A 22,812-nucleotide genomic window follows, 5' to 3' on the forward strand; every position below is an offset into this window, starting at 1 on the left:
GTCTTTTGAGTTTGTTTAAGTGTTTTGAAGCATATTTTTGTATCTTTGAGTCAGTTTTCATTAGATTAGCAATCCCTCCTAATCCCCGGCCTAGAACGATCCCTACTTATATCTATACTACAATTGTCAAAAAGAGGGTTTAATTTGTGTGCTATTATATATCACATCAAATTTTTGGCGCCGTTGCCGGGGATTAGTAAAATTGCTAATCCCTCTATTTTTTTGTTTATTTTTCTTTTGATATTTGATTTAGTTTTATTTCTTTGATTTTAGGTACTAGAGAAGCAAGACATGGCAATTGCTAATCTTCAACCTCAAATAGCAAATCTTACGTGTCAGTTATCACAGTATGCTGAAGGGTCCACAATGCAAAGTGTCCCTACATTTGGTGCTCCTTATAGGCAAGAATATCAAGCAAATCTATGTCCACAAAAAAGTTGGGAGAATGTCAATACCTGGGGTTATCAAGATCATAATCAATCAAGGAACAATTTGTTTTCCAACATGTACAATTCAGATTGGAGTGATCATTCAAACTCTATGTGGTGGGAATTTCTACAAGTTGACCACAAAGGATATTGGCAGCCATAAGAGGAATTTTATTCAACGCCTATGCAGCCACCACAACCTCATATACAATATGCCCAACCAAACTCAGGTTCATCAATAGATTATAATCAAATTCTTAATGAATTAATTTCTTTGGTGCAGGGCTCACAAAATCAAGTCAAGGAGGCTTAACAAGGAGAATATTGGCAGCCATATGAGGAGTTCTATACAACACCTATGCAGCCACCACAACCTGCCCAAACAAATTCAGGTACGTCTTTGTATAATGATACGCTTATTAAGTTACTCACCAATTTGTCTCAGGGGCAAGAAAATCAAAACAAAGCAATGCAAAATCAAGACAAAAGGTTGGACCACTTGGAAAAGCAAATTGGGCAGATAGCGGAGTTCGTAGGACAATTTCGAGACCAAGGCAAACTCCCTATTTCAACCATTGCAAATCTAAAGGGAGGATTTGAAACTGCCAAGGAAATCATCTTGAGAAGTAGCAATGAGGTTGGAACAGACCCTAAACCATCAAAATCAAATTACAAGGAAGATGAAAGATTGCAATTTGAGGAAGAGGAACACACCCAACCCACGGCGAGGGTGGAAACACCTTTGCCGCAGGCACCTATTGCTCCTACACCATCCAATTCAGGTAAGGTTGTTCCAAGTTTAATTATTTTTAACCCCGTTCCACCAAATGTCCCTATTCCTTGCAGGTTCATGAATTCCAAGGAAGAAGAAAGTGAAAAAGACATCTTGGTAGCCCTTCCAAAGGTGCAAAGTATGGAATATCAAGAATTCGTCAAAGAGGATGTTCTTGAGGCAAACAACCCCAAATAAGTTGAATTTTATGACACAGGACAAGGACCAATCCTCACACCAAATCTGGCCGAGTGCAAAGTCCCTGAAACGTTCAAAGAAGAGGTGTTTATTCTTGAGTTCATGTTGGAGCACACAGGTAAGCCACCTCCCCGAATTTCAATTTTGTTTTATACTAACAGGTTGTTGATGATTCAGGCACCCAATCTTGAATTTAAACCATTACCGGATCATTTCAAGTATCACCTCCCATTCAAAGATCACCTCCATGCCGTGGGCACTAGGGGAGCATAAAAGGAGGTATCGTCCGGCTGGAAGACGTTAAAGCAAGCGCTTCTTGGGAGGCAACCCATGCATTCAAATAAAGAAGACCTAGGAATCTCTGGCTCCATAACCAGATTTGTGTTCCTAAACCCTACTCTATATTGCTTTTATTTGCCATGTTTGTCGTGTTTGTTAGTTGTGTTATTTGGTTGTTTGTTTGTGAGTCTATGCTTAAAACATTGAGGACAATGTTTGGGTTAAGTGTGGGGGGGGGGGGGGTAAACAAAGTGTTTTTCATGCAAATTCGTGGGATTTTATCACCCATCATTTCTAAAGTTGTTTTTCACTGTTTTTAAGTGTTTTTAGTGTATTTTGAAGTGTTTTTATGTGTCTTAAACAGAAAATCCGAAAATTTGAAAAAAAATCGAAAAAGAGTGTTTTAAAAACCCAAAAAGAGTTGTTTTTAGAGTCGTTATTGTTTTTATGTTTGTTTGTGTCTTAGGATACCTTCCAACACAATGATGAGGATTTAGTTTTTAATTGCATGATGATGCGAGATTTATACACACACAAACTAAACCCTATTTGTGACAATTGTAGTAATGATGTAAGTAGGGATCGTTCTAACCGGGGATTAACTAGGGGTGCTAAACACTTGATTCAAATAAATAAAACTAACTTTTAAAACACTTAACTTACTTAACAAGAACTCAAAACAAGTACACAAGACTTCAAATACTTGAAAACACAAAAATAAAACAAATACGAATGATTAAGACTTAACAAAAGATGGGGGGGGGGGTTGAGTTTTTGACGAAATTAACTAAAATGCACAAATTGTAATTAAAGGAAAAACGTAAATATGAATGTGATGAAAATATGGATGATGGAATAGCCAAGGGGTTCTTCTCCACACATGTTACACTTGCATACAAGATTGATTCTCAGTTGGTCTTTCGATAAATTATGAAACTTAACACCCCAGGTTAATTAGGTCCGCTTAAATTAACCGTCAAGTTCTCCTTTAAGTTAATGAATTGGATGGGTTTGCGCAACGCAATTCACAACATTCTCCAAAAGTCCTTTACGTGAAAAGCACAATAAAGATAATCAAAGATCATTAAGCATTATGAAAACTATAAGTGTTGATGAGGCATTTGTTACTATGATGAGCATGAAACTCGTGCCAAGAATTCATTTAACGCGATTGTTTATAAGCAACCTCCACTACTTGTGAATATAAGTTCATAACGATTAGGTGAAACTCACTTATATTCTAGCGTCATATTCATGCATGAAAATTAAGCGTGCATTCTTAATAAACATTCATAAATAAGTTATCAATCAAACGGTTAAACAAATTGAATCCACAACTTATGAAATTCCAACGAAAGTTAATCAATTCATATTGCAAATATAAACATAGTTTCGAATCACCCCCTAGCTAAAGGGGGTTTAGTTCCTCATAACTTTGAAATCAAAGAAACACCTAAACATTCCAACAACTCAAACTTGAATTGTATGAACGTTTAGGCACTCTTCTCTTCCATTCCTCATACGTACAAAACAAAGAGAATTGAATTTAAACATTGAAATCAAAGAAACACCTAAACATTCCAACAACTCAAACTTGAATTGTATGAACGTTTAGGCACTCTTCTCTTCCTCGTTGTTGTAGCACAAGGTCTAAGGAGATGTTTAGGGCTTTAGGTGTATGTGGAATGGAGTGGGGAATGGTTGGAGTGGCTGCAATGGAGGGGAAGAAATGGTGCAGAAATGGAAGGGGATTTGCACGGCACAAAGGTGTTTGTGTTGTGTGTTGTGTTGTGGTGAATGGAATGAATGAATTGTGGCTGCAATGCATGCTTATTTATAGGTAAATGAGAGGGAACATGACAGCTAGGAATAGGTGGAAATGTGGCTGCAAGTTTGGTGAATGATTATGAGTGAATGCATGTGAATGTGGCTAGGTTGGAAAGCTGGAATTGCATGTGGAGTGTGCTGAAATGGAGATGTTTTGCACGGCAAAGGGTGGAATATGTGGCTGCATGTTTGGGTTTGTTTAAAGGGTGCATGTGGGTGAATGTTAGGTTGAAATAATGATGGAAAAACAGCTAGGAAAAGAGGGAATGCATGTGGAAGTGTGGCTGCAAAGAGAAGGAGAAAAGCTGGAATGTGTTGATGTGCAATGCACGGCAAAGGGGGGAGAAATGATGGCAGGTTGTGTATGTGATTGATTTAGGGTGAATGTGCATGTGTTTTAGGTTGTGAAAGCATGTGGATTAGGTGGAAAGAGGTGGGTGTGCATGTGAGTTGAAATGCATGTGTTTAAATGGTTGAAATGTGTAGATGATTATGAGTATGATAAGTGATAAGTGTATGGTTATGATAAGTGATAAGTGAATGATATGTTAAGTGATAAGTGAATGATATGATATGTTAAGTGATAAATGAATGATTATGTGGTTATGATAGTTTGGTCTTTAATTTCGTCCATTCCTTTTGCTCCAAACATAAGCTATCCAATCCAAGTCCGATTTTGCTCCAAAATGCTCCAAAATGCATCTTTTTGCTTCCTTAGCCATATGAACCTAAAAACACACGAAAGAAGCATAAAGGACTAAAATAACTAATGAAACATAACGTAAATGTACGAGAACAAGCCATTTAAGTCGCATGAATATGCTCCTATCACATGACAATTAAAGAAAGTTACAAACATGGATGGAAGTTTGATATACTCTTTGGTTTATGCTTAGTTGTAGTTGACATTTTCGAATTCACATGTAATCACAAAGGAAAAAAATCAGCTTTTGTAACATGCTTGAAGGAAGGAACTCAAACTAACGCTACAACCCTGAGAGACTTGAGCCTAAACATTCTTTGGAGAGTTATTAATCTTGATGTTCTTGTTTTCTAAAGTCGTTGCATGATCTCATTATTCTTTGCTTGGTTGCTACTTAGAATGCGTTTTATCACTATAGTTCCAAATACTAGAACTCATGCCCATTTCATTCAAAGCATAAAATTGAGTACATAACATAAAACAAGATGAAGTTGTTTAGTTAAAACAAGAGCCAAAAAGCCTTACCCTTTGCAGATGTATTGTATGTTAACCCCTTTGAGCCTTAGTTAGCCTAATTTTCTTTGTTAACCATATTATCCTTACCTAGCCTAGAATAGGACTATCCATACCCTTGTTCTTAAAGTATAGTAAAGCATGACTTAGAGGGAATTCCTTTTATTCTACAATTTGCAGGAAAAACAAGTGTGGGGGAAGGATTTTCGTGGGAATCTAGGGGGATGGATGATTTATGTGCCAAAGAAAAGAATAAGGCACGGAAAAAAAAATGTGAAAAAGAAGGAAAAGAAAGAAAAAAGAGTTGGAAATAAGTGAGAAGGAACTCACAAGTGTTGATTGTTGAAGAAAGGGTCCAAAAGTTTGAATTTGACCCTAAGTTATGTGTGAATCTTCCCTTGGTGTTCAAAGTTGATTTCTGCGTTCAAAAGTGAATTCTAAGTGTTTATTTCATCACTTTGCTTACTATTGCTTTAAGAACTTTTGTTTATCCTTACCTTTCTTTGTTAGCCAATACCTTAGCCCCGTTACAACCCTTTGACTTCGATCTTGATTGTTATGTGTTTCAATATGTGGAGTTTAAAATTGGTTTGAGCATATGGTATCCCTGATTCTCGCGTCTAAGTAGTGGCATTCCATTCATGAGATCATACATATAATGTTAATAATTCCAGAAAATGCTTTCTTTGATTCTACATATGTGAGTATTAGTCTACATGTTTACATCAATCTTCTCACATACACCTAGTATAGGGAGTGTAGTCAGAAAATCTGTGTGAAAATAGAGAGTATATCCAGTGAGGAATTGAGGAATTCTCTAAGGCATGTTACTACATTCAAAATCATGTTTTAATTGATTAAATGCGAGGTAGTGAGTGGTAACTATGATTAAGTATATGCTCGAGGGTAGGGATAATTAAAATCTAAGTATGTGGTGTTCTTTAATATGTCATGTTGCATTGGAAATCCCCAAGGTACATGTTGGAAGGTCTAGATTGTGTTTTGTTCATTTCGTTTTGCTCGAGGACTAGCAAAAGCCAAGTGTGAGGGAATTCCAAAAATTTGATATGAAATAAGATAGCACTCAAATTAAACCCTCTTTTTGACAATTGTAGTATAGATATAAGTAGGGATCGTTCTAGGCCGGGGATTAGGAGGGATTGCTAATCTAATGAAAATTGACTCAAAGATGTGAAAATATGCTTTAAAACACTTTAGATAAACTCACAAGACTCTTACTAACTTGATTGACTCAAAACAAACTTTAAAGACTCAAAACAACTCAAAACAACCAAAAAGACTCAATTTAGACTTTAGGACTTAATTTGGACGAAAATACACTTAGTTCTGACTCTAAAGACTCAAGAAAACTCTTTTGGACAGATTTGGAACAAGTAAGAAAAGGGGTTTTGATTTTGGACGAATTTAAAAGAAAACAAGTAACTTAAAACTAATGGATGATGGGATAGCCAAGGGATACTTCTCCACACATGACACATTCAAACATAAATTGATTTCCAGTTGCTTTTCCGATAAACCATGAACCTCAACACCCCAGATTAACCGTGACATCACTAATTAACCCTTAGATTTCTGATAGGAGCATATTCATGCGACTTAATTAGCTTGTTCTCGTGCATTTATGTTGTGTTTACTTAGCTATTTTAGTGTTTAAGGCTACTTTTGTGTATTTTCAGATTATAAGGCCAAAGTGTGCAAGAAGATGCAAATTGGAGTCTTTTGGAGCGTAAGAGGAATGAATGAGTTGAAGATTTGAAGAAACGACGAATTCTTACTCCAACGATGAATTCTTACCAAAACGAGGAATCCTACTCAAACAAGGATTCCTACTTGAAGTAGGAAAGTTAACCCTAGGTTTCCCATTTTGGTAACCTTTCCTAAACTTAAACGTCCGTATTTTCTAGCCACTTTGAAGGCCTTGTAGGCACTTTAGGACACAAAACAAAGGCCCTAGGTCACTTTAAACCATTGCCGTGCCCTTGTATATTCCCCCCTTCCCTTGCCGTGCAAGGGAGGGCAATTTTGTCCCCTTTTATGCACAAAACCCTAACCCTAAACCCTAGCCGACCTAATTCATTGCATGCATTCATATTTTTAAGCCATTCAGCCACCATATTCCTATTATTCTAATCAGCTGCAACTTTTGATTCCATTCCTCATTCACCCTAAATTACAACATTCAGCCATTGCAGCCAATTCCCTTTCTAAGCCGTGGACCCCATTAATCCTTGCCGCACCACCACACCTGCCTAAACCCATCCAAAACCCAGAAAATCATCCACAAAACCACCCTAGACCTTGTGCCGTGACTTAGCAAGGAAGAGGAGAAGGAAGACCAAGCCTTGGGCGTTTGTGCATTCGAGTTAGAGTGTTGGACGTTTCTAGGTGTAATCTATCTTTGCACGAATTTGTGGCTGAAAATATGTTTATATAGTCCTAGAGTTAATTAGATTAGGGTTACAACTTAGCAGATTTATTGGATTAGGGCCCTAGGGTTCGGCACAAGTTAGTTAAATCCACTTAGGAGAGGGTTTGGCCCAATTAGTTTCATAAAAGGATTTGTGTAACCCAAATCCACAAGGAATGAGGCCCTATAAATCAGAATCCATAAGGGATAAGGCCTAGAGGGGTGCGGCATGATGCAAAAATTAACTTAACACACAAATTAACCCTCTTTTGACAATTGTAGTATATAAGTAAGTAGGGATCGTTCTTAAACCGGGGATTAGGAGGGATTGCTAAACATTTTAAACTGACTCGAATAGATAAAACAAAGCTTTTAAACACTTAACTCAACTTAAAAGACTCAAAACAGGTTCACCAAACTCAAAATAAGCTGAAAACACTCAAAACTGCCTAAAAAACACAAACTGGGCAGATTTGACTCTAAACACAAAATTGGACGAAATTTGGTTCAAACTTGACTCAAAACTCTAGAAAACACAATCTAAAACATATTCTAACCAGTTAGACACTCTAAGTTAAATGGGGATTTGGTTTTGGACGAAAATAAAGTAAACAAAACAAGACTTTAAACTAGGCAGATTTGGACGAATTTGATGGAATTAAGTGGATGATGGGCTAGCTAGGAGGTCTTTCTCCACACATGACATACTTGTATACAAAACAATCTCCAGTTGCTTATTCAATGAACCATGAACTTCAACACCCCAAGTTAATTAGGTACGCTTAAATTAACCCTCAGATTTTCCTTAAGTCATTGAATTGAATGGAATTAGCGCATTGCAATCAAATTATTCCTCAAAAGTTCTCTACATGAAAGCGCATAATAGAGAAACAATCAAAGATCATTAAATTCTATGAAAATGATAAGTGTTGACGAGGCACTCGTAAGTATGAAAGCGCATGATACTTATACCAAGAATTTACTTAATGTGATTGTGACTAACAACCTTTACTACTTATGAATATAATTTCAGAACGATTAGGTGAAGCTTCCTTATATCCTAGCATCATATTTATGCATGCAAATTAAGTGTGCACTCTCAACCCACATACATAAACAAGTTTTAATTCAAATAGATAAGTAAATTGGATTCACAATTCATGAAATCACAACTGGAAGTAATCAAATCATAATGCAAATATAACCATGGTTTCGAAATCCCCCTAGCCAAAAGGGGATTAGTTCCTCATACTCACAAAGCAAAGATTCTTGAAACTAAACATTGAAAAACACAAGAAAGATTACACCTAAAACGTTCCAGCAATTCCAAGTCGAATGGCATGCACGGCTAGGGCTTTCCTTCTTCTTCCTTGCTGCAGCACAAGATTTGGGTGGTTGTTTTGGGGGTTATGAACGATGTATTCTTGGTTCGGATGATGAATGATGGCTGGTTATGGTGGTAGAGTGCGGAAGATGATGTATGGAGGTGTGGGGGTTGAATGGATGATGGAGAATGGAGGCTAGGGCTTGCGGCAAGGATTTTTTGAATGGCATAAGGGGTTGGTACGAATTTGTGGCTGAAAATGTGTTTATATAGTCCTAGAGTTAATTAGATTAGGGTTACCACTTAGCAGATTTATTGGATTAGGGCCCTAGGGTTCGGCACAAGTGGGTTAAATCCACTAAGGAGAGGGTTTGGCCGAATTAGTTTCATAAAAGGTTTTGTTTAACCCAAATCGACAAGGAATGAGGCCCTATAAATCAGAATCCATAAGGGATAAGACCTAGAGGGGTGCGGCATGATGCGAAAATTCACTTAACACACAAATTAACCTTCTTTTGACAATTGTAGTATATACGTAAGTAGGGATCGTTCTTAAACCGGGGATTAGGAGGGATTGCTAAACACTTTAAACTGATTGAAATAGATAAAACAAAGCTTTTAAACACTTAACTCAACTTAAAAGACTCAAAACAAGTTCACCATACTCAAAATAAACTGAAAACACTCAAAACTGCCTAAAACACACAAACAAGGCAGATTTGACTCTAAACACAAAATTGGACGAAATTTGGTTCTAGCTTGACTCAAAACTCTTGAAAACACAATCTAAAACAAATTCTAACTTGTTAGACACTCTAAGATAAATGGGGATTTGGTTTTGGACGAAAATAAAGTAAACAAAACAAGACTTTAAACTAGGCAGATTTGGACGAATTTGATGGAATTAAGTGGATGATGGGCTAGCTAGGAGGTCTTTCTCCACACATGACATACTTGCATACAAAACAATCTCCAGTTGCTTATTCAATGAATCATGAACCTGAACACCCCAAGTGAATTAGGTACGCTTAAATTAACCTTCAGATTTTCCTTAAGTCATTGAATTAAATGGAATTAGCGCATTGCAATCAAATTATTCCTCAAAAGTTCTCTACATGAAAGTGCATAATAGAGAAACAATCAAAGATCATTAAATTCTATGAAAATCATAAGTATTGACGAGGCGTTCGTAACTATGAAAGCACATGATACTTATGCCAAGAATTTATTTAACTTGATTGTGACTAACAACCTTTACTACTTATGAATATAAGTTCCCAACGATTAGGTGAAGTCAAATGGCATGCACGTCTAGGGCTATCCTCCTTCTTCCTTGCTGCGGCACAAGATGAGGGTGGTGGTTTTGGGGGTTATGAATGATGTATTCTTGCTTGGGATGATGAATGATGGGTGATTAGGGTGGAAGGGTGCGGGAGGTTGTATATGGAGGTGTATGGAGTGGATGGAGGATGAAGAATGGAGGCTAGGGTGTTGCGGCACAAGTTTCTGAATAGCATAAGGGGTTCATACGAATTTATGGCAGAAAATATGTATATATAGTCCTAGGGTTAATTAGATTAGGGTTACAACTTAGCAGATTTTATGGATTAGGGCCCTAGGTTTCGCCACAATTGATTTAATCCACTTAGGAGAGGGTTTGGCCCAATTAATTTCAGAAAAGGATTTATATAACCCAAATGCACAATGAATAAGGCCTAATAAATCAGAATCCAAAAGGAAAAAGGTTTACGAAATTCGTCCAAAATTGGGCCTTCTAGAAACTAGATGTTTTGTGGCTGATTTTGGGTTTTCTAGAAGAGATAAAAGGGGGAAGGGTGCAGCACCCTTTTAGGGTTAGATAAGGCTGCTAGAAATCGTGTTTTTAGGTCCACTTACAGCTAGGATTAAGGTGGAACAAGATTAGGTTTGGATAGGATAAGATAAGATAAGGTTTTGGATAATGTTTCCTCTTTTGAGCTAATTCCTTATCCACTTTGTCTTGAGTTTAATTTCTTCATCTTCTTATCAGATTTCTAGCCTTTTGAACTCCAAATTCGTCCATCCATGTTGGCCCATATACAAGCTATCCATTTAGTGCCCAAAACTGCTCCAAAATGCACTTTCTTGGTACTTTAACCCTTTGGACCTACAAACACAGGAAAATGAGTTGAAATACTACATTAACTAAGAAATAATAACACAAATGCACAAGAATAAGCTAGCTAAGTCGCCTAAATATGCTCCTATCAAATTCCCCCACACTTAGCTTTTGCTAGTCCTTGAGCAAAACAAACAAACAAACAAAAGAAACAAAATATATAATCTAAACCTTCCAACGTTTGCCTCAGGGATTTCCAATGAAACATAACATGTCAAAGATCACCACTCACATAGATTTAAGCAATCCTTACCCTCGAGCATACTTAATCATAGTCACCATTCACTTGCTCACATTTAATCAATTAAAACAACATTTTGAATGTAGTAACATGGCTTAGAGAATTCCCTCAATTCCTTACTGGATGTACTCTCAATTTTCACACAGGTTTTCTGACTACACTCCCTACACTAGGTATATGTGAGAAGATGGATGTAAACATGTAGACGAACAATCACATATGTTATAACAAGGAAAGCATTTTCTGGAATTATGACAATGACATGTATATGATCTCATGAATGGAATGCTACTACTTAGACGCGAGAACCAGGGATACCATATGCTCAAACCAATTTTAAACTCCACATATTGAAATAACAATCAAGATAGAAGTCTAAGGGTTGTAACAGGGCTAAGGTGTTGGCTAACAAGGAAAGGTAGAGGAAACAAACGTTCTTAAAGCAATAGTGAGCAAGGTAATGAATTAGGCACTTAGAATTCCCTTTAGAATGCAAAAATCAACTTTGAACACCCAAGGGGAAGTCACACAAAACTTAGGGCCATATTCAACTTTTTGGACCCTTTCTTCAACAACCAACACTTGTGAGTTTGTTCTCACTTATTTTCAACTCCTTTTCTTTCTTTTCTTCTTCTTTTTCTTCTTTTTCACATTTTTTTTCTTTCTTTCTTTTTTTTCTTTTTCCCGTGCCTCCTTTAAGACTTTGGCACACACATGCACACAAAAATCCCTTCCCCCACACTTGTTTTCTACAAGAATGTCACTCAAAAAGAATTCATTTTAAGTCATGCTCCACTATACTTCAAGAACAAGGGTTTGGAAAGTCCTATACTGGGCTAGGTAAGGGTGATGTGTTTAACAAAGAAAATAGGCTAAAGAAGGTTCAACGGGGTTTAAACCTACAATACAAATGACAAGGGTGGATTCGGCTATTTGGCTATGGTGGTGACTACTAAACAACTTCATCTTATTATTTGTTATGCTATTTGGAACTATAATGATGAAATGCATTCTAAGTAGCAACCAAACGAAAAATAATAAGATCATGCAACAACTTTAGAAAACAAGAATGCACAGATTAACAACTCTCCAAATCAACGTTTAAGTTCAAGTCTCTCAGGGATGTAGCGTTTGTTTGAGTTCCTTCCTTCAAGCATGTTACAAAAACTGATTTTATCCTTTGTGATTACATGTGAATTCGTAAACTATAACTACAACCAAGCATAAACCAAAGAGCAAATCAAACTTCCATCCATGTTTGCAACTCTCTTTAATAGTCATGCATTAAAAACCAAATCCTCATCATTGTGTTGGAAGGTACCCTAAGACGCAAACAAACACACAAAAACAACTCTTTTTGGCTTTTTCAAAACACTTTTTCAATTTTTTTTTTAAAATTTTCGGATTTTTACTTCAAAGCACACCAAGACAGCTCAAAATGCCCTAAAAACACTTAAAAACTGTGAGAAACAACATTAGAAGTGATAGGCGATATAATCCCACAAATTTGCATAAAAACACTTGTTTACCCCCCCCAACACTTAAATCAAACGTTGTCCCCAATGTTTCACACAACGACTCACACAAAAGCGAACAAACACAAACAACTAAGCATAATAACATAAAGCAGCAAAGAGAAGGGTTTAGAAACGCGAATCTGGGTTTGGAGTGGAAGTTCCATCTTCTCCTTGTTGCATGCATGGGTTGCCTCCCACGAAGCGCTTGCTTTAACGTCTTCCAGCCGGACGAATATGCCATGTTAAGCTTCACTAGTCCCCACGGCATGGAGGGGTACATCATCCACAACATGCTCCTTGAAATTCTCATAGTATGGCTAATGGAAGGGGATGGTGATCCTCCCTGATTGTGGTGTCTTGGTTCCTAAAGTCCATGTAAATGCTCCCACCACTTGAAATCGATTGGGTAACTACACCAAAGAAGGTAACAACCTATTAGTTGAAATGGCAATTGGAATTGGGATTGGAGACTTACAAACATATTGTGATGGAAGCTCAAAAGTGGCAGCCCTATCAACAATGTCACTATGGCAACTCTCGGCCAGATTGGGTGGTTTTAGGGCACCCACTCCAATTCCCTCTTCAATGGTGGTTCTTGATGCATCCTTCTTGATAGGTGTGGAATGTTCCTGCCTTATATCCTTATGCACATCAATGGCAAAACAAGAACGAACATCATTAGGATTCTTAATAGAGTCATTAACATTGAATTTAATTATATCACCACCAAACTCCATTGTTAATACTCCTTTGGCCACATCAATCTTCGTCTGAGCTGTTTTCATGAATGGTCTTCCAAGTAGGAGGGGCAAGGGTGGAGAATGAACCGAGTCTTCCATTTCAAGCACATAAAAATCAACCGGAAAGATTAAATGATTAACCTGCACTAAAACATCTTCCAAAACACCCTTTGGATAGGCATTAGATCTATCGGCCAATTGAATAATCACACCATCATTTTTTAACTCACCTAGGTTCATAGATGCATAAATTGAGTTAGGCATGACATTAATAGATGCACCTAAGTCTAGCATGGCATGTTCAAAACAATTATTACCAATAACACAAGGAATTGTAAAACTACCCGGATCTTTTCATTTAGGGGGCATTTTACGTTGTAAGATGGCTGAGACATTTTCACTTACCTTTACAACCTCTTTGTTCGAAATTCTCTTCCTAGTAGTGCAAAGTTCTTTTAAAAACTTAGCATACCTTGGAACTTGCTTAATTGCATCCAAAAGTGGTATATTGACTTGTACTTTTCTAAATGTCTCCAAAATGTCCTTTTCAGCCTCCTCCTTCTTCGATTGCATGAATCTACGAGGAAAGGGTACATTTGGAGGAATAACATTAGAAATAGTCGAATTTGGAACCTCCTTACCTTTGGAAGACGAATGGGAGTGTTTGGGTGGCTGCGGCATGGGTTTAGCTACCCTTGCCGTGGCTTGCTCTTGTTCCTCCTCCTCGAATTGCAACTTTTCATCCTCAGTTGGGGTTGATTTAGATGGTTGTGAGGCCATTCCAACTTGTTTTCCACTTCGAAACTTGATTGCTTTGCCAGATTCGAATCCTCCTTTTGGGTTGACAACGGTTGAACTAGGCAACTTGCCTTGTTCTCTGAATTGGCCCATGAACTCCGCAATCTGCCCTACTTGTGATAGGAGCATATTTAGGCGACTTACTTAGCTTGTTTTCGTGCCTTTATATTGTTAATTCATAGTTGTTTTAGTAGTTTAAGCCATTTTCGTGTGTTTTTAGGTTCATATGGCTAAGGAAGCAAAAAGATGCATTTTGGAGCATTTTGGAGCAAATTAGAGATTGCAATGGATATCATATGCTTGGAGCCAAGAGGATGGACGAAACTGAAGGATTCCTAATCCATTGCAGCCACATGCACATTCAATCATTCACACCAAAACCTTGCAAATGCTTTCCCATTTCATTATTCATTTACTTTGCAGCCACCATTCACTCTTTAATCCACATGCATTCATCATCATTCAACACACCTTGCAGCCACATGCATTCCCCTTTTATATTTCCAACCCACATGCACTTCCCCCTTTAATCATTCAAACATGCACTCCCTTTAATCACATGCATAAATCAGCCACATGCATCTCCCATCACCATATCAGATTTCCATCATATTCACATACATTCCATCCTTTAAAACATTGCACATGCACTCCCTTTAATTAATTAAGCCACATGCACTCCCATCCATTTCATCATTGCAGCCAACACATGCTTTCACATGCATTTTCAGATTGTCCCCTTGCACATGCAGCCACATATTCATTGCACATGCAATTCTAACCCACATGCATCCTTTAATCATTCAAACATGCAGCCACATTCCCTCCTAGCTGTCATGTTCCCCCCATTTCACCTATAAATAAGCATCCATTGCATTCATTCTCATTCACTCTTCCATATTCCAGAAATTCGTCAAAACTTCTCCACACCCTTGCAGCAGCCACCAAAACACTTTTCTCCTCCATTGCAGCCACTCCAACCACTCCCCAAACCATTCACACCATCAAACTATCCTTAGACCTTGTGCTACAACGAAGAGGAAGATAAGAGGGCCTAAACGTTCATACAATTCAAGTTTGAGTTGTTGGAATGTTTAGGTGTTTCTTTGATTTCAATGTTTAAATTCAACTAAACCCCCCTTGGCTAGGGGGGGATTCGAAATATATGTTTATGCTTGCATTTTGATTTGATTACTTCTAATTGCGTTTCATAAGTTGTGGATTCAATTTGTTTAACCGTTTGATTGATAACTTATTTATGTATGTTTATTGAGAATGCGCGCTTAATTTTCATGCATGAATATGACGCTAGAATATAAGTGAGTTTCACCTAATAGTTACGAACTTATATTCACAAGTAGTGGAGGTTGCTTATAAACAATCGCGTTAAACAAATTCTTGGCATAAGTTTCATGCAATCCATAGTAACGAATGCCTCGTCAACACTTATAATTTTCATAGAGCGTAATGATTCTTGCTTGTATCTCTTCTATGCATTCATGGTGAGGACTTGTGGGGAATGTTTTGAATTGTTGTATGCGCTAACCCATCCAATTCAATAACGTTAGGAAGATTTGAAGGTTAATTAGTGCATCACGGTTAACCCGGGGTGTTGAGTTTCATGGTTTATTGAAATGCAATTGGAAATCATTTTATTATGCAAGTATAACATGTATGGAGATGAACCCCTTAGCCATTCTATCATCCATTCATTCCATTCCATCAAATTCGTTTTACAATCTGTTTCGTTTATTAACTTGTTTTGTTATTTCAATTTTCGTATAAATCTAAATCCCCCTTTACTTTAATGTCCAATTTAGTTAGAAATCAATTTAGTTTGTGCTTTTAAGTGTTTTGATTCATTTTATTTCCCAATTTCGTCCAGATTCACCAAAGTGCTCAAAACTGCCCAGAAAGTGATTTTAAGGCAGTTTTGAGTGTTTTGGGTGATGTTTGAGTCTTTTGGTTTGTTTTAATGTTTTAAGTGTTTAGTTTTACATTCTTTGAGTTAGTTTAGTGTTTTATATTGTGTTTTTACGTTCTTGAGTCAAGTTATTACTTAATTTCGTCCAAATTTGTGTTTGTGCTCAAATCTGCCCAGAAAGTGGTTTTTAGGCAGATTTGAGTGTGTTTGTGTTGTTTTGAGTCTTTTGGTTTGTCTTAGTGTTTTAAAGTTTAGTTTTGCATTCTTTGAGTCTAGTATAGTGTTTTATATTGTGTTTTTACGTTTGAATCAAACCATAATCTTAAATTCGTCCAACATTGGGTTTAAGGTCAGAAACTGCCTAGTTAGTGTTTTTAGGCAGTTTTGAGTCTTTTGAACTTGTTTTGAGTCCTTTGAGTCTTTGTGAACGTTTTTAACTTTATTTTACGTTTTTGAGTCAGTTTCCAAGTGATTTGCAATCCCTCCTAATCCCCGGTTAAGAACGATCCCTACTTATACTTATACTACAATTGACAAAAAGAGGGTTTAATTTGTGTGCGTATATATCACGCATCAAATTTTGGCGCACAAAGGTTGTTTACGTGAAGCCCCACTACGAGGCGTCGGAGCGGAAGGCATAGTAGCGGAAGGCATCGAAGCGGAAGGCTTTGAAGCGGAAGGCATCGGAGCGGAAGGCATCGAAGCGGAAGGCATCGGAGCGGGAGGCATCGGAGCTAGAGCATTCCAGGCCTCAATACTTGGCCAAGCGCTGGATGAGCCAGGAAAAAGGTGCCTCTGGAGGAAAGACGAAAACCTTTGGCGGTCACTGTGAATCCGACCTTCAGACTCTTGCAGCTCATCAAGCTTCCTCTTCATGCCCGTCGAATAGTTGTTGGCAAGCACGTGCAAACTTCTATTCTCGTACTTAAGCTGCTGGATCTCCTGCTTGAGACTTTCCACCTCTGCCATCAATGATTCCACCTGACGGGAGCGGGCAAGCAGGCGTTGGCCCATGTTGGAAACAGAACTCGCACACTGAACACTAAGTGCGAGGGACTCTTGAACGGCCAACTCATCGGACCGTCCTGACAGCAGCCTACTATCTTTTGGAGTGAGGAGGTTCCTAGCTACTATTGTAGCTGTTGTGGCGTCCTGCATCACGGAGTCTTCACCTGTGAGAGGACCGTTAGAAGATAAGAAAGAAGGGCGCCATACGTTACCTTGACGCGGCGCGCCCGTATCACTGCTAAGGCTCAATTCCAAGCTAAGGTTCGATGAGTTTGCCATTTTTCAAAAGTGTTCAAAGAAAAGGGATGGAGTTAAATTTCAAAGGGCCGGAGTCGATTTTCAAGAATGGAGCCAACTGCCTGGAATCTATTCCTGATTGCTTACCTAGCGTTGCTCTCAAGTAGTCATCTTCAACGGTTGATACACTTCCAGAGAAGGGACCACTTCTGCAAAGGGGAGCGAGTAAGGCAAGTGAAAATGATACATTGAAGCATGTGGAGACAAACATAGGCTGAGTTATCCTCCAACCCTTTTCAATACGAATTGGAAAGATTGAACAAAGAAACAGACCAAAGGGGTAAGCTCAGACCTTCGGGGAAGACCAAAAGAATCCTCCAGCCCAGTAGCACAAAGGAAAATCAATAAGTGGAGGAGACCAAAAGAATCATCCAGCCCAGTTCAAGAGTAGGCCTGTGGAATCACAAAGATCAAAGCCTCAATGCAATCACCAAGGAGAAGAGGGAATTTACACTCCATAACCAGATTTGCGTCCCTAAACTCTTCTCTTTGTTAATTACATTCTGCCATGTTTAGTATGTTTAAATGCTTTTTGTGTGTTTACTTATGTTTTGTGTGAATCTATGCTTAAAACATTGAGGACAATGTTTGATTTAAGTGTGGGGGGGGGTAACTAAGTATATTTGATGCAAATTCGTGGGATTTTATCACCCATAACTTCAAATGTTGTACCTTGCTGTTTTAAGGTGTTTTTAAGTTGTTTTAGAGTGATTTAGTATGTTTTGTTTTTATAACTCCGAAAATCAAATAAAAATTTGAAAAACATGTTTTAAAAAAGCCTAAAAAGAGTGTTTTGAGTCGTTTTTGTGTGTTTGTGTCTTAGGGTACCTTCCAACACAATGATAAGGATTTGGTTTGTAATTGCATGACGGTTAAAAAGAGTTATTAACATAGAGAAAAGTTTGATTCACTCTTGGTATATGCTTGGTTATGGTTATAATGTATGACTTCACATGCAATCATAAAAGAAAAATTCGTTTTTGTAACATGCTTGAAGGAAGGAACTCAAACAAACGCTACATCCCTGTGAGATTCGAGCCATTACTTTCTTTGGAGAGTTATTTTCTGTGATTCTTTGTTGTTGCATGATCTCATTATTCCTTGCTTGGTTGCTACTTAGAATGCAATTGTATCATGATAGAACTAAATGCTAGAACTTATATCCGTTTCATTCAAAGCATGATATTGATTGCATAACATACAATAAGATGAAGTTGTTAGTCAAGCCAAAGCCAAAAAGCCTATCCCTTTTCACATGTATTGTAGGATTACCCCTTTTGAGCCTTTTCAAGCTTATTTTCTTTGTTAACCCCTTGTTCTTAAAGGATAGTGAAACATGACTTAGAATGAACTCCTTTTGATAAATATACTGCAGAAAATAAGTGTGGGGGAAGATAATAGGGCACGGCCAAAGAATGAAATAAAGAAAAAAAAAATTGTTGAAAAGTAAAAAAAAAAAAAAAAAAAAAAAAAAGAGTTAAAAAATAAGTGAGAATGATCTCACAAGCATTGGTTATTGAAGGAAGGGTCCAAAAGAGTGAATTTGACCCTAGTTGTTGCATGAATCTTCCCTTGTGTTTAAAAGTTGATTTCTGCCATTAAAAGTGAGTTTAAGTGTCAATTTCATTACTTCGCTTCCTATTACTTTAAGAACCTTTGTTTTACTTTACCTTTCTTTGTTAAACCATTACCCTTAGCCCCGTTACAACCCTCAACTTCTATCTTGATGTTATGTATTCAATATGTGGAGTTTGGAATTGATATGAGCTTATGGAATCACTGGTTCTCATTCTAAGTAGTAGCATTCCATTCATGAGATCATATTCATGTCATTATCGTAAATCCAGAAAATGCTTTCTTTGTTATAACATATGTGAGATACTAGTCTTTCATGTTTACATCAATCTCTCACATATAACTAGTGTAGGGTGTGTAGTCAGAAAATCTGTGTGAAAATAGAGTGCATTCTAGTAAGGAATTGAGGAAATTCTCTAAGGCATGTTACTACATTCGAAATGTGTTTTAAATGCTTAAATGCGAACTAGTATGTGATGACTATGAGTAAGAATGTACTTAAGTGTAAAGATGGCTAAAATCTGTGGGAATAATGATTTTTAACATGTCATGTGCATTGGAAATCCCTGAGACGATTGTTGGAAGGTTTAGGTTGTGTTTTACTTGTTTAGTGTCGTTTTGTTTGTTTTGTTTTTTTGTTTTGCTCGAGGACAAGCAAAACATAAGTGTGGGGGAATTTGATAGGAGCATATTTAGGCGACTTACTTAGCTTGTTTTCGTGCCTTTATATTGTTAATTCATAGTTGTTTTAGTAGTTTAAGCCATTTTCGTGTGTTTTTAGGTTCATATGGCTAAGGAAGCAAAAAGATGCATTTTGGAGCATTTTGGAGCAAATTAGAGATTGCAATGGATATCATATGCTTGGAGCCAAGAGGATGGACGAAATTGAAGGATTCCTAATCCATTGCAGCCACATGCACATTCAATCATTCACACCAAAACCTTGCAAATGCTTTCCCATTTCATTATTCATTTACTTTGCAGCCACCATTCACTCTTTAATCCACATGCATTCATCATCATTCACCACACCTTGCAGCCACATGCATTCCCCTTTTATATTTCCAACCCACATGCACTTCCCCCTTTAATCATTCAAACATGCACTCCCTTTAATCACATGCATAAATCAGCCACATGCATCTCCCATCACCATATCAGATTTCCATCATATTCACATACATTCCATCCTTTAAAACATTGCACATGCACTCCCTTTAATTAATTAAGCCACATGCACTCCCATCCATTTCATCATTGCAGCCAACACATGCTTTCACATGCATTTTCAGATTGTCCCCTTGCACATGCAGCCACATATTCATTGCACATGCAATTCTAACCCACATGCATCCTTTAATCATTCAAACATGCAGCCACATTCCCTCCTAGCTGTCATGTTCCCCCCATTTCACCTATAAATAAGCATCCATTGCATTCATTCTCATTCACTCTTCCATATTCCAGAAATTCGTCAAAACTTCTCCACACCCTTGCAGCAGCCACCAAAACACTTTTCTCCTCCATTGCAGCCACTCCAACCACTCCCCAAACCATTCACACCATCAAACTATCCTTAGACCTTGTGCTACAACGAAGAGGAAGATAAGAGGGCCTAAACGTTCATACAATTCAAGTTTGAGTTGTTGGAATGTTTAGGTGTTTCTTTGATTTCAATGTTTAATTTCAATACTCTTTGTTTTGTACGAATGAGGAATGGAAGAGAAGAGGGCCTAAACGTTCATACAATTCAAGTTTGAGTTGTTGGAATGTTTAGGTGTTTCTTTGATTCCAATGTTTAAATTCAACTAAACCCCCCTTGGCTAGGGGGGGATTCGAAATATATGTTTATGCTTGCATTTTGATTTGATTACTTCTAATTGCGTTTCATAAGTTGTGGATTCAATTTGTTTAACCGTTTGATTGATAACTTATTTATGTATGTTTATTGAGAATGCGCGCTTAATTTTCATGCATGAATATGACGCTAGAATATAAGTGAGTTTCACCTAATAGTTACGAACTTATATTCACAAGTAGTGGAGGTTGCTTATAAACAATCGCGTTAAATAAATTCTTGGCATAAGTTTCATGCAATCCATAGTAACGAATGCCTCGTCAACACTTATAATTTTCATAGAGCGTAATGATTCTTGCTTGTATCTCTTCTATGCATTCATGGTGAGGACTTGTGGGGAATGTTTTGAATTGTTGTATGCGCTAACCCATCCAATTCAATAACGTTAGGAAGATTTGAAGGTTAATTAGTGCATCACGGTTAACCCGGGGTGTTGAGTTTTATGGTTTATTGAAATGCAATTGGAAATCATTTTATTATGCAAGTATAACATGTATGGAGATGAACCCCTTAGCCATTCTATCATCCATTCATTCCATTCCATCAAATTCGTTTTACAATCTGTTTCGTTTATTAACTTGTTTTGTTATTTCAATTTTCGTATAAATCTAAATCCCCCTTTACTTTAATGTCCAATTTAGTTAGAAATCAATTTAGTTTGTGCTTTTAAGTGTTTTGATTCATTTTATTTCCCAATTTCGTCCAGATTCACCAAAGTGCTCAAAACTGCCCAGAAAGTGATTTTAAGGCAGTTTTGAGTGTTTTGGGTGATGTTTGAGTCTTTTGGTTTGTTTTAATGTTTTAAGTGTTTAGTTTTACATTCTTTGAGTTAGTTTAGTGTTTTATATTGTGTTTTTACGTTCTTGAGTCAAGTTATTACTTAATTTCGTCCAAATTTGTGTTTGTGCTCAAATCTGCCCAGAAAGTGGTTTTTAGGCAGATTTGAGTGTGTTTGTGTTGTTTTGAGTCTTTTGGTTTGTCTTAGTGTTTTAAAGTTTAGTTTTGCATTCTTTGAGTCTAGTATAGTGTTTTATATTGTGTTTTTACGTTTGAATCAAACCATAATCTTAAATTCGTCCAACATTGGGTTTAAGGTCAGAAACTGCCTAGTTAGTGTTTTTAGGCAGTTTTGAGTCTTTTGAACTTGTTTTGAGTCCTTTGAGTCTTTGTGAACGTTTTTAACTTTATTTTACGTTTTTGAGTCAGTTTCCAAGTGATTTGCAATCCCTCCTAATCCCCGGTTAAGAACGATCCCTACTTATACTTATACTACAATTGACAAAAAGAGGGTTTAATTTGTGTGCGTATATATCACGCATCAACTTGCTTCTCTAACTCATCAACCTTTTTGTCCCTATTTTGCATTCCCTGCGCCATAGAAGTTAGTACTTGAAAATTTTGATCATTATCTATGGACGAACCTGATTTGGGTTGGGTAGGTTGTGCTTGGGGTTGTGTGGGTGCATACGGCCTTTGGTAGAATCCCAGAGGTTGCTGCCTAAATGCGCTTTGTTGTTGGGGTTGTTGTGGCTCCCTCCATTTGAAATTTGGATGATCTCTCCAACCGGGATTGTAGGTATTAGAGAAAGGATCACTCCTTGGTTGGTTTTGGCTGCCATAACCCACGGCATTGGCAGATTCCCACCCTCCGTTCTCGATCAATTGAGGGCACTTATCCATGAGATGTTCATTCATTGAGCACACGCCACAAACAACCACACTTTGTACCTTTGGTATTTCAACCACTTGCGAAAGAAGAGAAGTAAGATTAGCTATTTGATTTTGAAGTTCAGAAATAACACTTACCTCATTAACTTGTTGTTGCCGTGGTATGTCTCTTTGACCAACGCCTTCATATTGTTCAGCATTTAAAGCTCGGTTGGCAATGAGAGTCTTGGCAGCCATGGGCGTTTTGTCCACTAGAGCTCCTCCCTCTGAGGCGTCTAGCATTTGGCGTTCAATTGGTAGAAGCCCTTCGTAGAAATATTGAAGAAGAAGCTCCTCCTTCATTTGGTGCTGTGGACATGAAGCAACAAGTGTTTTAAAACATTCATAATAAGTTGGAAATGATTCACCTTGATTTTGCTGAATGCCACTAATCCTTTTACATAAAAAAATGACTCGAGAAGTTGGGAAAAACTTCTCCAAAAATGCCCTTTTCATACTCTCCCATGATGTGACAGTTCCGGGGGCTAGTTCATACAACCAATCTTTAGCCTTTTCC

At 37.5% G+C, this 22,812-nt stretch overlaps 1 pseudogene; it reads left to right on the forward strand.

Moving 5' to 3' along the window:
- The first annotated feature begins 291 nt into the window (after nucleotides 1-291).
- LOC148692382 (uncharacterized) overlaps nucleotides 292-22,812 on the forward strand; it is a 52,281-nt pseudogene continuing 29,760 nt past the window's right edge.

This window comes from Pyrus communis, chromosome 12 (assembly GCF_041283825.1).
Source record: "Pyrus communis isolate YQ-2024b chromosome 12, ASM4128382v1, whole genome shotgun sequence".
Classification (NCBI taxonomy): Eukaryota; Viridiplantae; Streptophyta; class Magnoliopsida; order Rosales; family Rosaceae; genus Pyrus; species Pyrus communis.